Below are 10,069 nucleotides of genomic sequence, written 5' to 3' on the forward strand. Positions count from 1 at the left end.
TTCTTTGTCAGTTGCCTTAGCAGCAAGTGGCCGATTATGAGTTGTTGTTGGAAGTTGGTGTTCAATCTTTTGCTGAACAAAAAGGGGAGTAGAAGAAGCCGAAGCTGAAGTTGCTGCTGCAAAAATGGATGAATTGATGATGATGTGGATGCGTAGTCTGTTTGATTTTTCTCTTATTGTATTATATCTATTTTTTTTGTTATGTTTGATGTGGTTATCTTTGTTTGAATTCAAGGGGAGATAACTATCTAAGTCAAGGGAGTTATTATACAGGCGAAGATAACATATATAAGAAAGATCATACCATTTTTGGATGGTCTGTCCAGAAAGACGAAAATGGAGAGATTAAAAGAAATATTTTATAGTGTTTTCTTTATTGATAATATTGATATATTAAAATATGTGGTTTTGCCATTATAGACCAATTAGATTTATATTAATATTTTCTTGTTCAATAATATTGTTATATTATTGATATTAATGATAAGATCTCTAGATATCATATTACTATTCAAAAAAGTTTATTTCCTAATGAAATTCTTGGTTTCCTATGTATGTAGGACTCTATACAAGGAATAAACTCTAGGACAAAAGGAGGATATAAATGAGAGATCATGACAACATCTAGTGGGCGTTACTTGTATGGTTGATAATTGTCGAGAATTGAAAGAAGAACGAAGAATTATATCACTGAAGATTTCGTGTGATTGATTCACGTTGTTTGTTGTGTTTTCGTGAGGTGTTAGAGACACTCGAAGACAACATTCACGTGAAGTGTTGGTTGAAGAGTTATTTGTGACTCCGAGTTCTGGCAATATAATCGTTGCATCCGTGTTTTTGTAATTATTTATTTGGGATGCACTTTTCTTTCTCGACTGACAGCTTTTGATATTTTTTTTTAAAAAATTGAAAGGGCAGCCACGTTGCTCATCACGTGTGGGTAGATGCTCGTGGTTGTCCACCAAGTGGTTGCCAGCGTAACTTTACATTAACTACTTTGCACATGTGGTACGTGTGTGTATAGTTTTTTTATTATTATCGAGGGACTAAAGTGAAATATGACAAATTATCGAGAGATTAAAGTGCTATTTGAAATGTTGTAATTCAAAAATAAAATAAAAACAAATTAGTTACTTGTTTTAGCTTTGAAAGAACTCATTTGATTAATTTGTCAAGTCACTATTTAGATATAATTTTGAATATATTTTTAAAAAAAAAAAAATTATGATGGGTTGCCAAGTGACTCGTCACTCGAGGGGCGCCCATAGTTGCCCACTAAGTGCTGGGCAGCGTAATCTTACTCAGAATTTTTTTTTATATAAAAAAATATAAATTTTAATCTAAATAGTTAATGGACAAATTAATCAAATGATTAATTCTTTCAAGGCTTAAACAGTTACCGGATGACTTATTTTCGGAGAAACAAAAAATGAATTACATATTTCTACACATATCGGTAATGTACTTGTAAGGCAAATCAATACGTACACATTATGTTCAAAAGTTTCTCAAATTTTGTTTTTAATTTGAGGGGCTGCCAAAAGTCACCGCACAAGTTAAAATTTGTGTGTGATTTATTCTTTCTTATTTTAGTCATTGAAATTTATTTGTGTGTTTAATTAATATATTATGTTGTATGTTATATCTTATATAAAAATATTTATTATACATAAAACTATATTTATATTAATTAAACTTTAAAATTCACATTCCATGAATCGGGTATTATAAGTAATGCATCTGTTCACGAGGTAGTCATAACTCATGTGACAGACAAATTAATTATAATCTAGATAAAGACGTAGTCCTCGAAATTCTGTGGATTCTTCTATTTTCTGAAGCTTAGAGTCAAAACGTGGATTTTTGCACTTTTTTGGGGGATGGAGAAATTTGGGTTAATGTTATTTTAATTTAGTTATTCTAAGCAGGACATTGTAAATAAATGTGGGATACAAACGACAGCAGTTGTGTTTTATTTTATTTTTTTGATGCACGAACCATTACATAACAAACACATATATACATATATTGGTCAAATTCATTGTCTACGTTGGTCTGTTTTATTTTATGATATTATATTTCGTCAAACTTGACTCTTTATTTTATAGCTAATTAATTTTTTTTCTTTTTTTTTTTGTTTTACTTTTTTTATTTCTCTGGAGTGGACTGCTTATGTTGATATGTTATGGAAAACTTTTACTAATGAAAAACTAGTGGTCCAATTATTTAAGTTCGACTCAAGATCGTAACATCTCATATCTGACACTGGATTACCATTTTGGAAAATTTTCAGTGTATATATGTAATATGCATGTGTATGTTAGCCAAAATACATAAATTTGAAGTATGAAAACAATAATTATAAACCAGTAAACGAAAGAAGGATCGCGTAGATACAGACACAGACATATGCAATTTGAAGTATAAATATCAAGAAAGTAAAACAATAGGAAACCAGTAAATCAAAATGAAACTGGTACAAATGCAATTTCTTATAACAGATTTCTCTCATCTGAATGTGCTTTGAAGATCAAGACGGACAAGTGTTTCTCAGGATATAATGGCAAAATCATGCAGCAACTTAGCAGGAAGTAACTGCGCCGCGAATGAAAACTTACATTCATTTTATCACAAAAAATTAATGAGGGTCAAATGAAAGATAATAATATGAAATGAAAGAGAACGCTTGAGTAAGATCTTGAGTGAGTTTGTAAAAAAAAATATTTTTATATATGAATTGAGGAAATTGACACAATATTTATAAGTTTTAAAATACAAGCAAAAAGTCATGCAAGATTAATTAACTCAATTAATCTTGCAATTAACTCAAGAATATGAAGAGCCAAAATTCTTCAATTAACTCCAGAATGTGGATAGTCTAAAGACACTTGCACAATCAAGAGTCACAACTAACTCAACAATGTGGAGAGCCAAAAGACACTCCCAGATTCATGAGCTATAATTTTAATTTAAACTTAAAATTTAATTCAAATTTCCAACAATCCCCCACACGAATAAAAAATGATATAAATCTTGGTGATAAAGTTCTACAGTTGAATCCTTCATAAAAATAATGGTGATAAAGTTCTGTGGTTGAATCTTGCAAAGGATGGGTAGGTATTATACCTTTGAACCTTCTTTTGTGAAATGTATTTGTTTTACTACCTGACCAATAGACGTGATGACCTTGAACTGTTATGTCGTTCATGTAAATTCATATATGTTTAACAAAAAATATACCCGATGCAATTTTGTTCTTATGATTGTGTTCGTTTTTTGCCATTAATACATACATGGTTCTGCTAGAGGGTCTAGAATTGAGCATACAATTCCTTCGAAGCGGCCCCAATTTCCTCTCCCATAGATAATTCTTTATTGCTTCTTGTGAGAATCATTAAAATTTGTATGATTATCCTCAACATTCACTATTTCGTAATAGAAATGTAATAGGGATAACTCCCACAATAATCCACCAAATCAGCTCGATTAGGTTGTCCCATTGAACCTAGTTATTGGGATCTTCATTCACCGTAGGTTGGGTTTTCCTTCGTACCTGTTTATTCTATAGGCTTAAGCATTGTTCCACTTGATGATTTTGTAACTAACTATCTGTTTAATCTTTTGATTAGTGGATCCACTATATTATCATTTGATTTTACATACTAACTATAGATAACTCTAGTTGAGAGTACTTTTTTCAATGATATTGTGTCTATGACGTGTATCTCTATACTTAATATTATATATATTGTTTTGTTCCTTTCCAATAGCAGATTTGCTAATATATACATATAGTCGACGTTGGATTTTCCCAACCCGGAACATCTTCTAAGAATTAACGCAGTCATTCAACTTCTTCAGCACATTTTACAGAAGTTATAAACTCATATTCCATCGTGGATCTGGCCATTAATGTTTGTTTAGAAGATTTCCACACAATTGTTGCACTTCATAAATTGAATACAGATCCACTATTAGATTTTGAGACTTCATATAAGATATTCAATTTGCATCATTGTATCCTTCAATAACAGTGGGATATCTGGTATAGTGTATTCCATGGTCACATGAGCACCTTAAGTAACTTAGCATTCTGATAATTGCTTCCCAGTGTTATACTCACTAATCACTCGTGAACCTATTCAATTTTCTATTTCTGGTCTTGTACAACTCATTAAGTACATCATACTTTCAATGACTCTATAGTATTCTAATTGAGAGATGCTCTCACCTCGATTCCTTGATAGGTGTTGACTTATATCTATCGAGGTTCTAGCCAATGCTGAGTCATCTTATTGAATTTCTCAAGGATTTTGTCCACATAATGTGACTGACTTAGAACTAGCTCTTTAGATGTTCTATGAATTTTAGTTCCAAGGATCACATCGGATAAACATAAATATTTCATGTCGAATCTTGAGTTCAACAAATTCTTGGTGTATTTAATCATCTTATTATTGCTACCAATGATAAGAATGTCATCGACGTAAGACATAAAATGACATAGTCATTATGAGTGTCCTTTACGTATACAATTTTGTCGCATTCACTAAATTTAAATAAACTTTCTATCATGGCTTGATCAAATTTGTCATGTCATTGCTTTGGTGCATGTTTAAACCATATGGAGACTTCATAAGTTTTTAAAACTTATTTTCTTGCCTAGTCGCAGGAAATATTTCAGAATGTTCCATGTAAATTTCATCTTCTAAATCTCCATTTAGAAAAGCTGTCATTGCATCCATGAATTACATTCCACAAGGCGAATAACGCGAGTATCAAACGAATAAATGTTATTTTTGTTACATGAGAATAAATGTGAAAGTATTTAAGCCCTTTACATATATGGTAACCCTTGATTACCAATCTGACTTTATAATTACCTACGACTTCATGTGATTTCATTTTCTGCTGAAAATCCAGTTGTAGCCTAGTGGTTTGCTTCCTGGAGGAAGATCCACTAATTCCCATTTATATTTTTGTAAAATGGATTCCATTTAGGAATCAATAACCACTTTCCATTGAGACTCCTAAGATGAATTTACTTCTTCTTTGAAGCTTTGATGTTCACTTTCTATCATGAAAGTTATGAAATCTGGACCAAAAGATTTTCTCTCCTAGATCTCTTGCTACATCTAGGTTCTACATCATGGTTAACCTCTTGTTCTTTTTCAATTGTCTCATGTGATCTTTTGAATGAACTTGGTTCTTCCTTATATTTGCATGGAAACACATGTTAAAATAACGGAGAATTTTTTTATTTCAATATCGTATTTTTGTGAATATCAGGTATTTGATACTAACGTACAAGGAAAGGATAAGCGATGTTTTTTATGTATATCCAATGAAAATTGCAATCAATACTTTTTGGTGATATCTTTTCTTTTTTTGGAGTGGGTACTGCTACCTTGGCAAGACATTCCCACACTTGAAACTATTGGTAGGAAGGAGTTCTTCCTTTTCATAACTCGTATGAATTTTTATCTTACTTTTTTCGGGGCACCATATTTAAAAGGTAATTTTGTAATGTTTCGAAAATTTGAAAGTCCACGTGAACCAAACTTTTTTAATTGTATAAATTGATTATGGTATACATGCTAGCATGTTTAAAATATGATCTTCTACTAGAATACATAAAACTGTGTTTTAAAGGTGAATCAAGACACGAACGAGGAACGAAGAATGAGGATCATATAAGGAAAAATATTTTTATTAAATGATTATTTTAAATTATTTAATTTATGGTATATTTTAATAGGTGTTTTTGAAAATTAGGTATTTTGAGGTGTTTTTACGTGCCGAGTCATATTTTAAACTGACAATCAATTTTTGACAAAAATAGAGATTTTTTGGAGGCTCGGTTATTATTTTAAAAAAGCAATATAAACAAAATATTTTAATCAACATCTAATGGGCCTAATGGGCCTATTATACCCATGTTAATGGGCCTAAACCTTGTATCTTGTTATTCATATTAAAACTAGCCCAAAAACCCTAACTCACACAGACAAAACACATGCCTCTCACCCTAGAAAGACACAAAGACTCTCCATCAGCAACGCAACCACACACATACATGTTTTTTTGAGAGAAAATTACGTGGAAGTTGAAGGAATTCAGCAAGGTTCCTCTCCGCCGACGTTCTTCATATCGCAAGTTGTTTTTTCGTTCGTAATAAACGCAAAGGCACGTCTTAATCTTCCTTCAAACATCTTGCACACCATATTATGTGTATTTAACTATCCTTGCATGAAAAATATGATGCACTTCTTGTATTTTCGTTTTTATGGCTATACATACACAAAACTAATGTTTTGTTTTTTTTTAAAATGTTGTTAATGATGCACCAAGGGGTGCCATGGTAGGGGCATAAAAAGGATGAATTTTGGTGTGTTTAAGAGCCGTTAGGGGTCATGACTCAAGGCTGGTTGAGGCAAGGTAGGGTCGCACGTTTTCCTTAGATTTTTGTAAGGCTAGGGTTTCGTTATGGTGGCTAGGGAAGCGAGGGCTGTGTTATGCAATTGGGACGTGTTAAAGGGTCATAAGAGAGGCTAGTCAAGGTCCTAGGCTGATCGCATGAGGGCTGGTTCAAAGGCTAGAGTGATCGCGTGAGGGTTGGGGAGTTGCGCATGCCTTGGGGTTGGGTTGAGGGGCTGTGGGTTGTAGGTCCTTTAAGCTCGGTCTAGTAGGGTTCCTAGGGTTTGTTAATGGTCCTAGGAAGGTCAGCTAGGATCTGGTTGGGCTGGTTAATGGCTAGGGCTGAAGGAGTCCAAGGTTGGGAGGATAGGATTTTGTGCAAATTAGGGCAAAAAGTTTCAGTAGCTTCCTAAACTTGTTCAAGGGTATTAATTGGCTTGAATTGGGTTTCATAAGATATGGTTAGGTGTTGTTAAGCTCTTTTTCATGTTTGGTAAAAGTGTTTAGTTTCGAGTCAATACGAGTCAAAACCGGGATGTACGTCTAGGTTTAAATACAAATTGAGAAATTAGTCGAGGAGTTCAATTTTACGTTTAAAAAATTTTTATGGTTGTATTTTAAGATGTCATGTTAAGTTTGGATGGATTTAGGTAATCGTTTTTAGGTCTAATGATAAATTGGAAAAGTTAGGGTTTTAGGGGAAAAACGGTCATTTTACACTTGAAAAATGTTTGATGTCATGTCAATGCCCTGAATGCTGTAATGAATGTTAAAACAATATATTTTGAATGTTAATGAGAATTTATGATGAAACGTTAATGCTAACTAACAGACATGTTGCATGCATGGTTTAAAAGAATAATGATTTATATATACATGAATTTTTATAAATGATGGAAATATGAAAGATTGAAGGAGGTGAATTAATTGTGGCTAATACGATGATACGATGATATGTAAGGCCAAAGCTTAGTTGGCGGGTGAGAGTGTCGTTGATGTTCCCGCATCCCGGTACCGTGGTTATACGTAGATGGATCCATCGACAAACAGCTGTTATGAAAGTCACAATTGAGGATCTGAATTCAATAAAAAGAGAAACATATACGTATAAGATGAAAATAAAAAGTATATGATGAAAAAAAATGTTTAAAGTTTACGTTCATGAAACACTATTTTATTAAAAGTATCTTTCACCGTTGCTTGTTAATATATATATGTATTACTTGTTATCATGGTTAATGTTTGCTGAGTCAACAGACTCACTAGGTGTGATCGATGGAGGTGAGCATGATGTCGATGGAGGACTTGATGGTTGAACTAGCTGGACTGATGATGCACTTAACCCGAGGACCTTTGCCAGTTTTCCGCATTATGTTTATGATTTAAGATTTCTTTAAAGATTTTTTGACTTTTGATGATTTCTAGTGGGTTTTGAGAGGATTTAAGATTCCTATAATTTATTTTTAAAAATTTTAGTTTTAGGTTTGGTTGACGGTTTACGATCTCATGTTTTGAATTGCGTTCTATTGGATTTTTAAAGAAGAGGTTGGTTCGTTTATTTTAAATGGTGCAAAAGTGTTTTAAAAATATATATGCATATATTTATTTTTGGTCGAAAGCTTATGAAAGAAAAAATAATTTCCAAGTACATTTTGAAGAAAAAGAGTAGTGGACGTTTCAGTTGGTATCAGAGCTTTGTTCCTGCAAAGTGCTCTGCCACCGCCAGTTCCGGAAAATTTAGTCGTCAAGCTTTAAGTCTGTAAGTTTAAATGTTTTTAATGTTATCACGTGCATGTTTATATAGTTTATACGTTTAAGCTACATGTTAAAACACTTTTTGAATTTAAATGACATTTATGTTTTAGTTTACAAGATATATGATTTTTATGATTAAACCTACATGGTTGCATGAATTTTTTATTCTAAAAGATTATATGCTTTAAAATTTTTATGCATGTTACAATATGAAATAAGAAATTATATTATTTTTATGCATCCTGGGTTTGTAGTGGAATTGAATATGTTTAAGAATTTGGTTAATAGGCGTTAAAAAAGGTTGAAAATGATTTGACTATATTGATTTTTGGGTTTTAGTACTGATGTTCTACTTTTTGGTTCACAAGTTAATCATGAAGATTATGAATGCTTTTGGAACATTTAGATTTTATAAGAAAATACTAATGATTCGTGGTTACTAATTGAGTTAATTTTCAAGAATTACATATAAGGAATAATTAATCAAAGACTGCATCGGTATTTAGAAGTATAAAAATGTATAATTTGAGATTTTAGGTTTTGATGGAAATTTAAGATTGGTCATGAGAATTGATTTTGGTTTTAATAAACTTAAAATTATTGAAATTTGTGTTACTTCTAGGAGATTATGATTTAATTGTACAATTTACAAAATTTAGGGCCAATTGGATAATTTTCGAGGAAATTGAGAAATAATTTTGCAATTGTTAAGAAATTTGGGGACTAATTTACCAATAAATGAGAATTGAATGGTTTAAATGATATGAATTTTCGATGATTTAGGATTGAAAGGATATTTAAAACCTTGAAATATCTTGGTTATAATGCCATAAGGAATTGTAATCAAGGACAATATAGAAAGAATCAATATTGGGCTTGAAAATCTAAGCGTTAGTGAAATAATGTTGTGGCAAATTAAAAATTTAGAGTGATGATAAATTAAGATAAGTTGATTAATTCGTTAAGTTATAGGATTAGACATTAAGTTAACATATTTTCGGGATTAAAAATTTATTTACATGTATCGTAAGTTTAGTCATGATCTTAAGAGTTAAAATTATAACTTTGTTAGAGTCAAATTTTTTTAGAAAGTTGGTATGGTTGATGTATAGGTTACTTTTGAGACGTATATAAGAAGTGAGATAGACACCATGTCTTGGAGAAATAAAAAATGTTTGTTCTTAAAAGTCTAGTGATATCGTGATATTTAGAAGTAAGTATATATGGTATACTGATAAAAATTTAGATGTTATGCATTATAAGAAATAAAGGCTATTGAGGAATTTTTGAAAGTCATTAAGAAATTTGAGATTAAGTGAATATGTGTGTTGAAATTATGTTATCTAAGGCTATTTGGATTGTGTAAGTTTGAATTACAAGTTTATGAGATATGTGCTTATATGAAAATTCTGGACGAAATTTAAGATTTGCAGCAATTTTATATTTGGGATGTATTTATAAATAGTTAAGTTACGTTAGTTTTGTGTCGTAAAATAAAGATTCGATTCAAGGGTCTTAGACTAATATTATTATGAGGTTGAGATAAGATTTAATTATTGAGTGTATTTGTAAAGTACCGTACTTTTCATACTCAAAATTTGCGGAAAAATTTAAAATTTTCTTAAACATAAAATAACCTTCAAAGTCTGCCATAAAATATCCCAACCAAGTCCCCCATAAGACATGGTTGTTCAAAATACTACAATAAAATTCGCTCACAAAAGGTTTGCTCAAAGTGTTTCCCTCAAAACATGAAATCAGAGTAAATTAACATTTGCATAAAAACATAAACATTGCGGTCCTCGGGTTAGCCTCCCGCTCAGCCCAAGCCCGACCCTTGGTCGCCACCTCCTGTCTCCTCATCAACATACTCACCTGCATCGATCAAGTCTAGTGA

The sequence above is a fragment of the Primulina tabacum genome, chromosome 6, assembly GCF_025594145.1.
Source record: "Primulina tabacum isolate GXHZ01 chromosome 6, ASM2559414v2, whole genome shotgun sequence".
NCBI classification, from domain to species: domain Eukaryota; kingdom Viridiplantae; phylum Streptophyta; class Magnoliopsida; order Lamiales; family Gesneriaceae; genus Primulina; species Primulina tabacum.